Genomic DNA, 18,905 nt, shown 5'->3' with positions numbered 1-18,905 from the left:
AAAGCACCATATTAATGGTTAAAAGACAGAAATCACATGATCATCTCAATTGACACAGAAAAAGTATTTGAAATTTTCTAACAACATTTCATTATAAAACCACTCAAAAAAACTATTAATAGAAGAGAACTCCCTAAACCTGATAGAAGCAATCTATGAAAAACTCACAGTTAAAATTATACCTAATTGTGAGACTGAAAGATTACCTTCTTAGATGAGGAATAAGAAAAAAATGTCTGTTCTCGCCACTTCTATTCAACAGTGTGCTGAAGATGATAGCTAGAGTGATTAGGCAAGAAAAATCAATAAAAATAACCAGTTTGGAAAGGAAGAAGTAGAACTATTTCTCTTTAGAGATGACATGATTTTGTACATAAAATACCTTAAGAAATCCACAAAAAGAGGCGCTTGGGTGGCACAGCGGTTAAGCGTCTGCCTTCGGCTCAGGGCGTGATCCTGGCGATCCGGGATCGAGCCCCACATCAGGCTCTTCCGTTATGGGCCTGCTTCTTCCTCTCCCACTCCCCCTGCTTGTGTTCCCTCTCTCGCTGGCTGTCTCTATCTCTGTCGAATAAATAAATAAAATCTTAAAAAAAAAAAAAAAAGAAATCCACAAAAAGCTATTTGATCTAATAAATTCCTTAATGTGGAGAAACAAGGTCAATAAAAAATCAATTATATTTCTAAACACTAGCAATAAATAATCTGAATGAAATTAAGAAAATACTTCCATTTAAAATTGCATCAAAAAGAGTAAATTATTTAGGAATAAATTTAATGAAAGAAGTACATGACTTATACACTGAAAACTATAAAATATCTTCAAAAGAAAAAAAAATCCAAATAAAAGGAAAGTCATCCTGTGTTCAAGAATTAGGAGACTAATTATTAAGCTATTAGTATTGCCCAAAATTTTTTCTTTCTTTTCTTTTTAAGATTTTATTTATTTATTTGACAGAGAGAGAGACAGCCAGTGAGAGAGGGAACACAAGCAGGTGGAGTGGGAGAAGAAGCAGCAGGCTCCTAGCGGAGCAGGGAGCCCAATACGGGGCTTCATCCCAGGACCCTGGGGTCACGTCCTGAGCCAAAGGCAGATGCTTAACGACTGAGCCACCTAGGAGCCCCCCAAAATTTTTCATACATTCAATGCTAACCCTACCAAATCTCAAAAACTTAGGGTTTTTTTATTTTTTTATTTTTTTTTATTTTTTGCCAGAAGTTGACAAGATGCTCCTAATATTCATATGGAAATGCAACGGACACAAAACAGCAAATACTGAAAAAGAATAAAGTTGGAAGGCTTATACTTCCTAATTTCAAAAACCAACTGTAAAGCATAATAATCAAGACAATGTGATATTGGCATAAAGATGTACATATAGATCTGAATAGAATTGAGTATTCAGAAAGAAAGGTTTACATTTATGGTCTATTTATTTATTTATTTAAAAGATTTTATTTATTTATTTGATAGAGGGAAAGACAGCCAGCAAAAGAGGGAACACAGCAGGGGAAGTGGGAGAGGAAGAAGTAGGCTCCCAGCACCGGAGCCCGATGCGGGGCTTGCTGCGGGGCTTGATCCCAGGACCCTGGGATCAGGCCCTGAGCCGAACGCAGATGCTTAATGACTGAGCCACCCAGGTGCCCCACATTTATGGTTATTTAATCTTCATTATGGTGTCAGGACAATTCAACAAGGAAAGTACAGTCTTTACTAAGATCAGTGCCATGAAAATTGGATATCCAATACTAACAATAAGTTTGGATCCATACATCACACCACAAATAACAACTAACATAAATCAAAAACTTAAAGAGTTAAAATTATAAAACTTTTAGAGGAAAACACATAGGCAAATTTTCATGTGCTTGGGTTTCAGCAATGGTTTCTTGTATATGGAAGTAAAGGTACATGCAACAGACAAAAAAAAATTAGATAAATTAACTTCATAAGTTTAAGAAACTTGTGGTTCAAAGGACAAAATCCAGAAACTCACAGAAGAGAAAAAATTATTTGTGAGTATGTCTCATGAGGGACTTGTATCCAGAAAATATTAAAAAAAACCAAAAACCATAAAAGTCCTTCAACTCAACATTAAGAAGATACACAACCCAGTTAAAAATGGGAAAAGTATTTGTTTTTTTAAAGATTTTATTTATTTATTTATTTATTTATTTATTTATTTATTTATTTATTTTAGAGAGAGAGAGAGAGAGCAAGCACAGGGAGGGTAGAGGAGGAGGGAGACAGAGAGAGAATCTTAAGCAGACTCCATGCTCAACATGACACCCAATGCAGGGCTCAATCTCATCACCCTGAGATCATGACCTCAGTCGAAATCAAAAGTTAGGCATTTAACCAACTGAGCCATCCAGGCAAAGAATGGACAAAGTATTTGAACAGCCATTTCATCCAAGGAGATATTCAAGTAGTCACTAAGCACAGGAAAAAATGCATAACATTAAGAATATGAAATAAAAATCATAATGTGATATCACTTTATGATTATGATGATAACTATAAAAAAGGAGATGGACAATATCAAGTATTGGTGAGGATGTATAGAAATTGAAATCATCATGCATTGCTGGTAGGCATGTAAAATTTTGCAATTGTTTTGAAAAATAGTTTGGCGGTTTCTGAAATAGTTAAATTCTGCATTACTATATTACCCAGCAATTCCACTTCCAGTTATATAGCCAAGAGAAATAAAAACATATATTTACACAAAAACTCTTACATAAATGTCCACAGCAGCAATATTCATAAATAGCCAAAAGTGGAAAAACAAGCCAATGCCCATCAGTTGATGAATGGATAAACAAAATGTGGCATATTCCTAACAATGGAATATTATTCATTCACAAAAAGGAATAAAGTTACAGATATATCCTACAACACTGATACACCTTGATAACATAATGCTAACTGAAAGAGGATAGACACACAAGGACACATTTTGTTTGATCCCATTTGATTCCATATGAAATATCCACAAAAGAAAAATCTTAGAGACAGAAAGTTGATTAATCTTTACCAGAGGCTGGGGGGAAGGCATAAAGAGGGGGTCCCTGTAGTTATACAGATTAATTTTCTTGGTTGGCTAGATTTACTGGCTCAATATTCAGTTCTTCACCTCTTTTGATCTATGTTGATTTGTTTGTGTATTCTATATGATAATATAAAGGTAGATACATATCATTATTTGTCAAAACAATGAAATGTAAAATGGTACAATGCCAAAAGTGAATTCTAATGTAAACTATGGACTTTGGGTGATAATGTTGTGTCAGTGTTCCTTCATCAATCTAACAAGTATATCATTCTGGTGAGGAATGTTGATTTGGGGGGAAGCTATGCACATGTGAGTACAGGTGTATATATGAGAACTCTCTGTACTTTTTGCTCAATTTTGTTGTAAACTTAAAACTACTTAAAAAAACAAATTCTATTAGAAAAAGAACACCGTATTTGACCATGCAAATCACCTCTATATGAACACTGCTAGGTGTTCCCAAAGACCTACTACCTCTGACTGACTACCTAATCACATTTTTGTGATTTCTAAGGATACATTTCTTTGAACATTCCTTTAAAATCAATTAAAATAACGGGTGCACTATTTTGTATTCACTTTTATCTAAATCCTTAAGATGCAATCAGACTTAGAAAGAATAAATTTTGACTATTTTTCTAAGTATATTATTTTACAAATAAAAAGATTGAAAGGCAGATTTGTCCAGGGGAAAAAAAGGTAATATTTATCATTAAATCCTGAAATTCATGTGTTCTCACAAAAATTGCTGTTTATGAAAATAATTTAATATTTAATACTAGTAAAAGGATATTTTAAAAGAAAATAATGTAATATTTAATACTAGTAAAAAGAACATTTTGTTCTGTCTTATTGCTATTTTATTTAACTATCAGGTACCAGTTTTAATATACAAGTCATTTTCTACCAAGAATATAATGTACGAACCTGTAACTTGGCTACAAAAGAAAGCAACAACAACAAAGTTTTGCATGTTTTAATGTATCAATCTGTTTTTAAATTTCAAGAATGATTCTCTGGAAAATTACCACAACTCCCTAGCTTATTGCTGCAGAGCTGCGTAAATGTCATAAATAATATTATCTACAATTAGGTCAAATTCCTGGTGTCCTCTAACCTTTTAATTTAAGAATAGATAGAATTTTCTGACAGAGACAAAAACAGAAGTTTCTGACAGAGAAATGTAAAATAAACTTTAATTTAAAAATTCAATGTGGTTAATGTTTTAAATATTTATATAACTCTGAAGGCTATGATTCACATTAGGTATCTTCAAATGTTGTAGAAGCAGAACTGTTCTTACTGGAAATCACAACACTTAAAATCAGCCAGGCTGCTCTGTTTAAATGGGGATAAGGGTGGGCATTTCATAGATTTTGCAGCTTACTCAGTCTCCCTTTCATGCCTAAGAAAGTCTCTAAATTGGATCCTTAGGACCCTGAGCATCTGAATTAGATATTCCAAAAATCACTGATATTCAAAACAAAATTTTCATCCTGTGAGAAAAATGTTACCATCGGCCTTTGTCTTCCCTCCTTATATTGGTTAGGAATGGCTCAGTTTTAAGTAAATACATACACACCTTTATCTGTTAAACTATTAACTAATAAATGGCTTAAATTAGAGGGCATTTTTTCCCTTCTGAATATGGAGTCGGGGTATGTGCAATTACCTATGCTAGCTCAGTAGCCCCAAAATGCCATCAATTCAGGTTATTTCTAATTTTCAGTCTCAAGATTCCTGGCCATATTCAAGATAAGAATAAGGGAAAGTTTGAAGATATTTCCTTAGGTAAAGTTGAGGGGTTTTATTTTATTTTGTTTTATTTCAGGAATGAAAACCTCAGTTTTATGCCAGTAGATTTCTTACATCTTGTTGGCCAGAGTGTCATTTGCTCACACATACACCAGTCATAGCTAGAAAAATGAGTTTCTGTGACAGGTTTAGTTAAATAATAATTTATTCTTTTGAGATCTACCCTTCCAAGAGCAGTGGGTTTTGATCTTCTACTTAAATATGTTATAATTAAATCAGTAGGGAAAATGGGGGTGGGGGTGGGGGAGTGTGAAGAGGTGTATGACTGCAATAGGAAAACTGCAATGTCTGCTCTACCAAACATTGTGACTCAAGTGACTCAATACATTTCTAAATGTTCTAAACCATTGGTAATTTGTAGGGCTCAAACTCATATTAATATTGAAGGTAATTTGAAATGTGTCTAGCAAGCAAAGGAATCAGTCCACAAAACCAAATGACAAAGGACAGAATGGGAGAAGATATTTGCAAATGAAATATCAGATAAAGGGTTGGTATCCAAAATCTGTAAAGAACCTATCAAACTCAACACCCAAAGAACAAATAATTCAATCAAGAAATGGGCAGAAGACATGAATCAACATTTCTCCAAAGCAGACAAACAAATGGCCAACGGACACATGAAAAAATGTCCAACATCAGTCGTCATCAGGGAAATACAAATCAAAACCACAATGAGATACCACCTCACATCAACCAGAATGGCTAAAATTAACAAGTCAGGAAATGACAGATGTTGATGAGGATGCTGAGAAAGGGGAACCCTCTTGCACTGTTGGTGGTAATGCAAGCTGGTGCAGCCACTCTGGAAAACAGTGTGGAAGTTCCTCAAAAAGCTGAAAACAGAGCTACCCCTCGGGGCGCCTGGGTTGCTCAGTCAGTTAAGTGTCTGCCTTCAGCTCAGATCATGATCCCACATCAGGCTCCCTGCTTGGCGGGGAACCTGCTTCTCCCTCTCCCTCTCCCTGCTGCTACCCCTGCTTGTGCTCTCTCTCTCTCTCTCTGCCAAATAAATAAATAAAATATTGAAAGAAAGAAGAAAGAAAGAAAGAAAGAAAGAAAGAAAGAAAGAAAGAAAGAAGGAAAGAAAGAAAGAAAGAGAAAGAAAATAGAGAGAAAGAAAATAGAGAGAAAGAAAGAAAATATGGCCCAGCAATTGCACTACTGGGTATTCACCCCAAAGATACAAATGTGGTGATCCGAAGGGGCACTTGCACGCCAATGTTTATAGCAGCAATATCCACAATAGCCAAGCCATAAAAAAGCCCAGATGTCCATCAACAGATGAATGGATAAAGAAGATGTGATATATATATATACACACACACACACACACACACATACACAATGGAATACTGCTCAGCCATCAAAAAAATGAAATCTTGCCATTTGCAAGGACGTGGATGGAACTAGAGGGTATTTTGCTAAGTGAAATAAGTCAATCAGAGAAAGACAATTATCATATGATCTCACTTATATGTGGAATTTAAGAAACAAAGCAAAGAGAGGGAAAAAAAGACTAAATCAGAGAGGGAGACAAACCATAAGAGGCACTTAATCATAGGAAACAAACAGGATTGCTGGAGGGGAAGGGGCTGGGGGCATGGAGTAACTGGGTGATGGACATTAAGGAGGGCATGTGGTGTAATGAGCACTGGGTATTATATAAGACTGATGAATCACTGACCTCTACCTCTGAAACCAATAATACATTATATGTTAACAAATTGAATTTAAATAAAAAATAAACAAATAAATAAATGTGTCAGGCATCATATTTTAGTAAATCTTTGATTAATACAATTAACAATTTCTAAAAAATCTTTTTAGAGATGATCTAATAAACCAGTTTATTTTAATTTAATTTTATTTAGTTAATTATTTTTATTGTGAGTTAAAAGGGGTAGTGACTTTGGATGGCCAAATGACTTTGGGGTTATGACATTTCATAGGAAAGAATAAGAAAGTAGAGAAGAAATCCAACGATTTAAAGTAATAGAATTAAAGAATTAATTACATGGATTCTTATGAAACAGAATGAGATAGAATTTCAGTTTGGGTTTCCTTGAAATCCGCCTCGGAGGGGTTGGGAGTAGGTAGTTTACTTTGGAGGTCATCTCAGAAAGCATAAGTAAGGAGCCAGAAAGAATGATAGAAAATAAAAAGGCATTGTACATCATCCATTAATGAGGCCAGTCCTATAGGCAAAGGAGAGGGGAGCTTGATTCCTAATGGGATTTCCTGAGCAGCATATACAATGTTTGTTTAAAGGGTGGGAGAACAGGATATTTACCCACTGTCTCTGTCCCCTATTCTTGAGGGTTCCTTCCAGCATTAGCTCAATCACTGGCTATCAGATTCTCAAAGAAGACCCTGGCATACAGCAGAAGGATGCACAGTGCACCTTTGAGTCAGGATTTTGTTAGATTGAGAGGAGCCTGACTTGACTGTCTACCATAATTTCAGCTAAAAAGAGCAGGGGCTAAGAAAAAGTGATGCGGGGCACTAGAAAGGTGTGCTGCAAATGGTATAAGATTTTTACATTTTATAGAATTTGAAAATAAATTATATAATAAAGAGGAAAGTGTATTTTTAAAGCAAAGGGGAAGATAAAAACTGACTATAACCTCATTTTCAGGTACAGGGATAAGAAAAGTTATTTTATTCAAATGTCTCAAAAACTTGAAACAGTAGGTATTCTTATTCCCATTTTAAAGAGAAAACAGCCTATCCAAATCCCTACAGATAATAACAGATAAATCTGGGATATGACCCCTACTCTCTTGTGATGTTTAGTTGTTTCTCTTTAATATACACCATGTCTTTTCTCGAGCTATAAAGGTCCTTACCTTGAGTAAATCTGGTTATTAGTTCCCCATTTCACACAGGCAAAACACAAATTTTTAATCGTGATATACAGGGCTCCTCCTATTTCCTGTCTCTGCCTATTTCTTCCCTGTAAGACTATGATTAGTCCTGGGCCTGTGATTAGCCCCAGTGGCTTGACCTGCACAAGCTTACCTTAACCCTTCTTATATGACATTCTCTCTAATTGGAACATTATGCCTCAGATCCCTTTCCTCCTTTCAATCTCAGCATAGATGGTACCTTTCTTTGGAAATCTCTGACCACCCTCCCTGCCCAGATTAGATTAGGCACCCTAGTGAGTCTCCTGTCTTTATTTCCACAGCTCTCTGAAAGCAGGAACAGTGCCTTCCATTTTCACTGTGCATACCTGCACACCACTTTCTCATGCTTCTGCTACCTCTTTGAGAATGATTTTTAAATTTATTCCTCTATGACTTTTAAAAACTCAGTGTTTCCATGCATTTGCTCTGAGCTCACGTCTGTTTTTATGTAAAATGTTCTCCCTGGGAAAAATCTCATTCATTTCCCTGATTCCCAAATACCAACCTAATTTGAGCAATTCCCAAATCCATTTAAGCTCCTAGCATCCTATGAATAATAAAAGACAAACTTCTTTCAGTGAGTATCCTTGTTATTTCCACCTGTGGTGTAACAGGTCCATGGAAACCAAACACACACAGACAGAACTGGAAAGCTATACAGATATCTCTCAGCATCTTATAAATCTGTTTCTTTTGTGCATATTTTGATGCAATCTCCATTAATCCCTATGCCCAAACTATACAATTTACTGTGATTGTTTTTAACTAATAGTTTAGAGATTATTTCAACCCCACATACCTTTTGGAATAATAGAATGTCCTAATGATTATTTAAGAAAGTTTAAAAATTATTCAATCATTTTTATAAAAAAGTGAGGAAATATAAAAAAATAGTTTCTTTTAGGTCAGTTTGCTTCTTTAGACAATTTTGTTATCATTGTGGTAATTGATTCAGGCATTTATCACTAATGGGTATTAGAACTAGTTAGGATAAGGGGCGCCTGGGTGGCTTAGTCGTTAAGCGTCTGCCTTTGGCTCAGGGAGTGATCCCAGCGTTCTGGGATTGAGCCCCACATCAGGCTCCTCTGCTAGGAGCCTGCTTCTTCCTCTCCCACTCCCCCTGCTTATGTTCCCTCTCTCGCTCACTGTCTCTCTCTGTCAAATTAATAAATAAAATCTTAAAAAAAAAAGAACTAGTTAGGATAAAGTTGAGAAGGAACACAATATTTATACAGTTTTAAATCATCTCTGTAAATGACCTATTAATTAAAAAGGGAAAACAGTAACCTCTTAGTGAGGAAAACTGGCAGACAGGATCTTAACTAAGTGATCAATTTAACACCATGAATAAAGGCACAAACCAACAACCTGTGCCTCCTGATAGGATACACTGAGAGGAGCAAGTATCATTCTCCGTAATGTTCCTGCTAAAGATGCATAATCTGAATACAGTCATGAGAACACATCAGCTGAATCTAAACTGAGTTAAATTCCACTGAATAACTGGACTGTACTTCTCAAGTATATCAATATCATGAAAGACAAAGAAAGATGTAAAACCATTCTAAAATAAAAGTGTAGAGACATGCCAATTACATTCAATGTGATATCTGAAATACAATCTTGAAACCTAAAACATAGATAAAATTAAAGCTACAAATGATCCTTAAAAAAACCTTTTCAAGTTTATAAATGTTTCCAAGATATGTTTTGTCATTTGTATGTTTGTATTTTTTCCTCCAAACAAACAAACTAAGCTTTGATAATAGCCATTACTACTATGGTTAACTTTGGTGAATGTAGACTTGGATAGGGCATAATGGATGCGTTTGATAAACTGGTAATTTTCTACATTTTGATATGGGTGATAGTTTTAGAAATATATAGTTGTAAAATTACATTGATCATTACATTTAGATTTGTAAACTTTATATAATTCAATAATAGCAACAATTGGATTGCATGTAGGTTTATTTCTAATTGATTTATTTTTTTCCTTATGGTTTCAGTCATTTGGTCATGTTGTGTGGAATGTTGATTAATTTTATGTGAAATGCTGAGATTGTACATGGAAAATTGTAGAGGGAATATCAGTTTCTTCCAGTAGACAGATAAAATGAAAGCAAATGGTGATACAAATTGGGATTAAGAAATCTGAAGGATAGACTTCAGATTTTTGTGAGAGGAAAGCTTTATTTGGATTTCTAAGCCTTTTTTGCAGATTTGTGTTTTATTTTATCTACTACTATTATTATTAGTCTATTATTATTATTGTTGTTGTTTTTGCCATTATTATTATTATTATTTGCATTCTTTCTTTTCTTCCCATCCCTGACATGCACAGCTTAGATATCAGCAAATGTCTTGAGAAAAAACTGCAGGCGAATGTTGGCTAATTTCTCTGGTTTTCCTTTAGGTCTATGAAAGGAAAACAAACAAGTGAAAAAAAACCTTTTTTTGTCTACTTTCAGAATCCTTCATTTCTGACACCGGATGTGTGAGGATTTCCCAAACCAAGTAGTTCTTCAATTCTCTGTAGATTCCAATTGGGTGTCCTCAATTCAATTCAATTCAGATATACCAACCTGAGGTTAATGCAGACTGACCCCACAGGCTTAGGGCTCAGTCCTAAAAGACCATTCCCACTTCAAATGCCAATCCCAAGTTCCAGGTTGTTATATGTGCTTCTGACCAATTGGCTATAAATTGGGATCCAATGATCCCCTTGTTGGCTTTGATAATTTGCAAGAACAGCTCACAGCTCAGGAAAAATATTACCTGTTTGATTGCTGGTTTATTATAAAAGGATGCAATTCAGGAACAGCCAGATGAAAGAGATGCATAGGCTATGTGGGAAGTGACACAGAGCTCATGCCCTCTCTGGGCATGCCACCCTCTCAGCACTTCATGTGTTCATCAACCTGGAAGCCCTCCAAACCTCATTGTTTAGGATTTTTATGGAGGCTTCATTACATAGGCAGGATTAATTAAATCATTGGCTATTGGTGATTAATTCAACCTTCAGTTCCTCTCTACAGTCCTTCTAGTGCAGAGGTCGGTTAGGGATGGGGCTGAAAGTTCCAACCCTCTAATCATCCTAGTTGGTTCCCTTGGCAACCTCATTCTGTGGTTATCTAAGAACTTTCCAAAAATCATCTCATTAACATAAACTCATGTGTGGTTGAAGGGGGCTTGTTATGAATAACAAAAGACACTTCTTTTGCCTTTGTTGCTCTAGAGATATTTCAGGAACCCAGGACAAAATACCAAATATCATGACAAATAATTCTCCCATTGCTCTTATCACTTAGGAAATTACAAGGGTTTTAGGGGCTATTGCCAGGAACAGGGATGAAGATTAAATATATATTTCTTATTACAAATCACAACAACACTGCCTGGAAACCTGTCTTCTTATAACCTGTTTTAGTAGCACCAAAATCTAGTCTTTTTCTACTCAGTCAAAAGAATCTTCCACAAGCTCTACTTACATGGTTTTCTATTTCTTCTCTATGACACTTGACTGGAAATAGAGAATGCTCTGAGAGATAAAAGTATAGCAAATATGGGGCTTCCCTCGATATATTTCACCTTCTTCTGCATTTTAGCCCTTTAAGATTTCTAGGCCCTGACAGGTCTCCAAATCTCTTAAAACAGCTTTCCCCCAAACTTATGTCATTGTTTTAAGTGAGATTACAAACTACTTCTTCATAACTGGATTTAAACACACTTTTTAATAATACATTTGTGGCAAGTTTTTTTTTTTTTTTAAGATTTTATTTATTTGACAGAGAGACAGACAGTGAGAGAGGGAACACAAGCAGGGGGAATGGGAGAGGAGGAAGCAGGCTTCCCACCGAGCAGGGAGCCCAACGTGGGGCTCGATCCCAGAACCCTGGGATCATGACCTGAGCCGAAGGCAGATGCTTAATGACTGAGCCACCCAGGTGCCCCAAGGTTTGATTTTTTCTGATAAAATGGAAAGCATGCTGTTTAATCACATTGACAATTTAGAAACCACTTATTATATAATATTTAGATTTGAAAATAATTGCATATTCAAGTGCAAGTTGGAATATATTTTTTATATCAACCATAGGTAAAACTTCATGACCTGATGTTTTGATTCCTATAACTTTTTTTTCAATTATACTTTTTAAAAATTTAAATCGTAGTTAACATACAGTGAAATATTGGTTTCTGGAGTAGAATTTAGTGATTCATCACTTACATACAACACCCAGTGCTCATCACAAAAGCCCTCTTTAATACCCATCATCCATCTAGCCTGTCCCCCACGCATATCCATCCATCAATCCTCAATTTGTTCTCTATCATTAAGAGTCTCTTATGGGGGCTCCTGGGTAGCGCAGTCCTTAAGCGTCTGCCTTCGGCTCAGGGCGTGATCCCGGAGTTCTGGGATCGAGCCCCACATCAGGCTCCTCCGCTGGGAGCCTGCTTCTTCCTCTCCCACTCCCCCGCTTGTGTTCCCTCTCTCGCTGTCTGTCTCTCTGTCATATAAATAAATAAAAAATCTTAAAAAAAAAAAAAGAGTCTCTTATGGTTCATTTCCCTCTCTCCTTTTTCCCCTTTCCTATATGTTCATCTGTTTTCTTACTTTAATTCCACATATGAGTGAAAGCATATGATATTTGTCTTTATCTGACTGACTTACTTCACATAGTATAATACATTCTAGCTCCATCCACGTTGCTGCAAATGGTGAGATTACATTATTTTTGATGGCTGAATAATATTTATATATATATATATATATATATATATATATATATATATATATATATATATACCACATCTTCTTTAACCATTCAGTTGATGAACATTTGGACTCTCTGCATAGTTTGGCTGTTGTTGATAATGCTGCTATAAACATTGGGGTGGGCGCGCCCCTTCAAATCTGTATTTTTGTGTCCTTTGGGTAAATACCTAGTAGTGCAGTTGCTGGATCCTAAGGTAGTTCTATTTTTAACTTTTTGAGGATCTTCCATAGTGTTCTCCAGAGTGGCTGCACCAGTTTTCATTCATACCAACAGTGCAAGAGGTTCCCCTTTCTCTGCACCTCACCAACATCTGTTGTTTCCTGTGTTGTAAAGTTTAGCTGCTCTGACAGGTGTGAGGTGTTATCTCATCGTGGTTTTGATCTGTTTTCCCTGATGATGAGTGATGTTGAGCATCTTTTCTTCTGTCTCTTAGCCATCTGGATGTCTTTTTTGGAAAAGTGTCTGTTCATGTCTTCTGCCCATTAAGAAATGGATTTTTTGTTTTTTGGGTGCTGAGTCTGGTAAGCTCTTTATAGATTTTGGATACTAACCTTTTATCAGATATATCCTTTGCAAGTATCTTCTCCCACTCTGTAGGCAGTCTCTTAGTTTTGTTGATTTTTTTCCTTTGTTGTGCAGGAGCTTTTTATCTTGATGAAGTCCCAATAGTTCATTTTTGCTTTTGTTTCCCTTACTTTTGGTGATGTGTCTAATAAGAAGTTGCTGTGGCCAAGGTCAAAGAGGTTTCTGCTTATCTTCTCATTTTGATGGTTTCCTGTCTCACACTTAGGTCCTTCATTCATTTTGAGTTAATTTTTATATGTTGTGTAAGAAAGTGGTCCGGTTTCATTCTTCTGCATGTTACTGTCCAGTTTTCCCAACGCCATTTGTTGGAGAGACTTTTTTTCCATTGGATAGTCTTTTCTGCTTTGTTGAAGATTAGTTGACCATATAGTTGTAGGTCTGCTGAATGTTTTGAACTGATGGAATACAGTTACAATAAACACTTAACTGTCCTTCTCTGGTGATTCTCACATCTGTGTCAGTTCTGGGTTATTTTCAGATGATTGATCTGTCTTCTCAGGAGGGGTTATGTCCCTGCTTCTTGGCATACCTCACTCTCTTGGAGAGTCTGGATGGAATGCCAGACAATGTGAATGTTACCTTGTTGTTTGCTGGATCTGTTTGTGCTTTCTATGATTTTGAGCTTTGTTCCAGGATGCATTTAAGTTACTTCGAAACAGTTTGATCATTTCTGGTGTTGCTTTAATGACTTGTTCAGTTGTCCAGAGCAGTTTTCAGTGGAGGGCTAATGATGAGTTCCCAATACTGTGGCAAGACCTCCCTGAGTCCTCTACTTTATGCCGCATGAATTAGGAGGGCTCCTTTTTTTCAGTCTCTCTATTGGGGACAGGCTCTATTCCCAGCACTGTGTGAGCACCAGGCCCTGTTTCCTCTAATGCTTTCAAATAATTGCCCCCTGAATTGGGGTCATTGCCTCCAATGGAGGCCCTGAGCAGGACCCTGCTGCATGGGGGAGCCCCCCCCCCAGCTCTCACTAGTTGACTTTCCTTAGTTCTGTCCTGCCCTGTATGCTGTCTTGTGGATGCTCAGCTCAGTGTCCTCAACTCCACCAGGTCTACTGGGCTTCTCTTCAGTTTCCCCTCCCCTGTGCCTTGCTTGCAAACTCTCTGGAGGCAGTACCGTGGAACAACTATAGGGCTCCACTCACCTGCATGTTTCCATGTCTCCCGGATGGCTGTCCTCTTTGCCTGATGCCCAGTATCTTGGAAATCTGAATTTCGTGAATCTTGTGTGGTTTTGTTGCTGTTTTGTTTTGTTGTTTCAGGTAGGAGAGTAAACCAGTTCCTGTGAGTCCACATTGGTGTGACTCCCCTATGTCCCCAGGGGGAAGAGAGAAACACAAAGCAACTTAACCAAAGCACTGATGGGCTAAGCACTAAAAAGGAAAAGGAGCACAAATTCTCAGACTTTGTCTCAGAGATCTTACTGTAGTGCTTCTAATAGGACTCCAAAAAGCATGAATGCAGTTCCCCTCTTCAACAAATTGTGCAACCAAATTTCCCATATTTGGGGAAATTGCAGGGGTCAGCACAGCCAAAGTGCAATAGATAAGCCTCACCCCGGAGAAACCACCTTTGTGATCATGACATATTCCCTCCCCCTGCTGATTTCATAAAGATATTAGTGATGAATGAATCTGAGATTCTAGTTCATTTTCCCCATTTATTGAAATAATCTATTCATTGTCATTGTCCTTTTTCATGTTATAATTGGTCTTTTTCCTGGAGCGTTTCAATATATATATCCTTATGACTGAAAACTGAGAGCCATCTAAATGACTCCCAGGTTTAGTGAAAAAAACAAAACAAAACAAAACATATACTTCCAGGAATAAGAATATGCATATAGTTACTTCAATACTGTTATAATTAAAAAGTTACAGATATTTTCAAATTTGAAATTCCTTCCTGGTGGTTGATCCAGGGGAAAAATATATGTATATATGTATATCTCCCCCCCAAACAAACTTTGCACTTTTGGCTTATTTCAAACTGCATTCTAGCACTGTTTTAGGGACCCATAATAAAGATCATGAAGATTTCTTCTTAGAGTTATCTATGATGGGTCAGCAGGAGGGTCTCCATAAAATGATCTAGATTAAAAAAATTGTTCTGCTGTTGGTAAACTCTGTCTTGCCTCAGTCATGATATTATGACTTTGATTTGTTAACAGGTTTGGTGTTGGGAAGTATTACACATGATTAATAGACTTAAGTTACATACGTCTTTATTTATGAATAATTTTATATTCTTTTGGTTATATCTATTATCAGTCCTATTTTGTCCTTATCATTGAGGCTGGAGATGGTAAGGGGAAATATAGTAGGAGGCAGTGAATAAAAATAGGAGTGCATAAATGAAGGTCTACCCTAAACCAGGGTTTTCATGATGCCAACATAGTTACTTTGTCCTTTGAATTATGACCAATTAGAAAGGTGACTATTCAGAGAAAATTTGAAGTGAACATGCTTCAACTTCTAATATCCTGTAAAGTTTTCAGGAAAGTTTGCTTAGAGTAACAGAGACAGTGACTGTGAGTTTGAATGAGTATGTACCTATTATTATTATTATTATTATTATTATTATTTTACTTCTACCAAAACATGTGTAGATTTCAAATGATTTAACATTAGGTCTTGTCAGCTTGACATGTGCTTTTGGTGTTGCTTTGATTTTTTTGTTGTCGTTCTTATTTTATTTCTAAGAATAATCCTAACATTCTGGTGGATACTTAGTAATATATTTTTTCTTTTCTAGTCAAGTGGAAAGCTTATTTGCAAAACTTTTATGGGCACAGAAGTAACTTAGAAAATTGAAGTAAAGTTACAGAGGGTGAGACAGGGTAATAGTGGACATTTTTCTAAGCTGCTCATAGCTGGGCTGTGTAACATTTGATGAAATTTGTCTTCTCTTAAAGATTAAGAGCTAGAGATTACTGAATCAAATATTAGGATAAAACAACAGAAATAATTTAGAATTAAATTCACCAGGCTTCTCACCTTTACATTAGTACTCTAGAATGAATTGGAATTTAAGAAATGTATTTCATATTATCCTATAGAGGAAAGAGTAGTAATAAGCAAGTAAAACCCTATGTTATATCATTATAAGAGAACAATTGACTTTCTAAAGATTAATTACTAAATTCAGAGAAAATAGGAACACATTTATCCAAAAGACCTAGAAGCATAAGAAGGGATGAGGGATTGTATTTTGAAGAATAAAGAAATTGGGTTTTGTTCTTTGAGGGTACTCAATAAATAATATCCTCTTCTTCCCCCACGTTTTGAACAAATGATACATTAGACCAAAGTAAGCTATCTGAAGTTCAAAATATTCTCTGTTACTGATTAAGGGTCAGTTGACAACATAGGGCATTAGATTTACTTATCCTATTATAGGTAATAATGGCCTGTGGTAGGCCTCCCCAGGTGAGATGACCTCCTCAGTTAAGACATATTTGGAAAAGTGGGGAACCACTCTTGTTTATTTTTTTTCTCCAAAAGGGAAGAAGTAGAAGGATTAGATTAGTAATTTTATCTCTGTAGGGTGGAGAGTCTAAACGAGGTTTGGTCTGGAAGGAAAAACAGAGGTCAGGATGACACAGAAGAATTATTCTTTAGATAATTTTATTTTTTAGCTTTGAAAAAATAAGAACTATATATTGGGACTCCTCCTGATGAATTTCAGCTCCAAATAGCAAACCTCCTGATAGCTTTCTCAAAATAGAGTATGGGAATATGAATAATGGATGTAAAGTAATGCAAAAGAGTTTGGCAAAGCTATTATGAAGCACACATTCAAATGATATTTCTCCTTTAAATTACAAACCTTCAGAGTTTACATGTTTTATCAAACCATAACAGAATTGCTCAAAAACAGTTTTGAAATCTTTCTTTGGAAATTAATTTTGAGATTGTATGATGATCTTTTTCAGGGGATTACATTCTTGAAAAATTTCAAAATAATTCAGAGGCAAGTGTTTGGTTCCTGCTTCCTCAATGAGCTCATTCCCTCATCCTGATTGTCTTCCAAACCCACACTACTTCCATACCACATCAAATAGACATCTAAAACTTGAGAAAAAGTAAAAATTTGTATATGGACAGTCTTGCAGAAAACCCCTACAAAGTCATGCTAAAAACAGTGCTCTCCAAATCATTCTGTTATCCCAGAGCATTAGAATATCCTACTGGGTCCAATGGCCAGAATATATTAAATTATTCCCTTGCTAGGATAAATCCCATGCCTACCTGGACTGGTTTTGCTTAATTGGTCTCAATACTTAATTCAGGTCTAACAGAAATCCTAAACATTTCCTTCTAGACTGTTTCTTCCTTTCATACATTCTTGCCCATCATCAGGTGCTGAATTAAATGAAAAGCTTGTATTTAAGCTAAAATTACATAATGCAAATTTTATCTAGTTCTCCAACACACCAATAAATGGAATTGTGGTTGTTATTCATCAAACTCTGGATAAAAGTAGCATAAAAATCAAATCTATATTTTGATACAAATAATTATTAAATAGTAATGAATCAAATATATTTATCAATCTCCTCTCTGAACTGCAAGAAGCACAATATTGTTAATGTTCCAAATGTCAAATAAACCATAGCAACATCTAGCTCAACTTCCACCAAGGAAATTAAGTCTGCATATGTGAAGTAAAGTTATTTTAGAAAAATATTGCATATAGAATCAGAATCCTAGAATCAGATTCTTCGGGTTTTCTCTATCAGTTAAGAAGAGCTATTGGCAGGTAGCCTTTGAGTGTAAAAGCTGAGGAATTATCTTCTTTAAATATAGCTGACCTGCATTTTATACAAGGCAGAGAGAGTCAAAAATAGGAAATTTTGGCTACTCTCTGGAAGAGTCAAATTCCTTCAGTTTGTGCTAAGCAAGTGATAAGTTGAACCTTAATAAAATGGTTACATCAAAGGGAAGTTAATGAATGACCATTTTCCCAGATTTTGCTTCTGATTATAAGCTTTAAACATCTATTCCTTAGAATGAGGTAAAATCTGTTTTTCTCTTTCCTTCCCAGTAACTTCTTTCTATTAACCTCATTTCAGTTTGCTGCTACATAGAAGCCTTTATTGCTTGACTGGCTTCTTTACGAGACAACAGTTATTCTCTTCCCCAAGTTAAATTTTCTCAGGTCTTTCTGCATAAACTAAAATATATAATATGTAATTAAATATTATATATAATTAATTAGATAATTACATATTTTATACACACACACACTGATATTAGCCAAAGGGGACACATTAGAATTTTAGGAGGATAATTCTTCATAGTATGGAATTCCCCCATGTAATGCTAGTTGCTTAGTATTTCTTGCCCCTTTTCTTAAACTCCAAGTGACATTTATAACTCATTGAAATAACTACAAAATAGCCCTAATGCATTTCTAAATATCCTCTGGGTTTGGTATAGTCTTGATTGAAACCACATATATCCTTACTTAGCCTGTACAAATTCCACTGTTCCACAAAACTAGATGTCTTCCTAGAACTGAATGAAGTCCAACTTTACAGAACATAGTAGAATTATCCTTCTGTTTTCTTCTGGGCACCATATGTTATTATTGAATCCCATTTTTGACACACTATTTTAAAACATATTGATCTCAAAGTCAATTGAAATCCCAAAGTCATTTTCATATGTGCTACTATTAAGCCTCATCGGTCCAACTCTGGGCATAGGTGGTGGTACCAAAGAGCAAGGATTTTTATATTTATTCCAATAATTA

At 35.7% G+C, this 18,905-nt stretch overlaps 1 non-coding gene across 1 annotated transcript; it reads right to left on the bottom strand.

Moving 5' to 3' along the window:
- Positions 1-14,592: 14,592 nt before the first annotated feature.
- LOC113257135 (U1 spliceosomal RNA) lies at positions 14,593-14,757 on the bottom strand. The gene has a single exon (XR_003316850.3). It is a non-coding gene; the product is annotated as a U1 spliceosomal RNA (small nuclear RNA).
- Between the last annotated feature and the right edge of the window lie 4,148 nt (positions 14,758-18,905).

The sequence above is a fragment of the Ursus arctos genome, unplaced genomic scaffold (assembly GCF_023065955.2).
Source record: "Ursus arctos isolate Adak ecotype North America unplaced genomic scaffold, UrsArc2.0 scaffold_4, whole genome shotgun sequence".
In the NCBI taxonomy this organism is placed as follows: domain Eukaryota; kingdom Metazoa; phylum Chordata; class Mammalia; order Carnivora; family Ursidae; genus Ursus; species Ursus arctos.
This window is presented reverse-complemented; position numbering and strand designations above follow the sequence as displayed.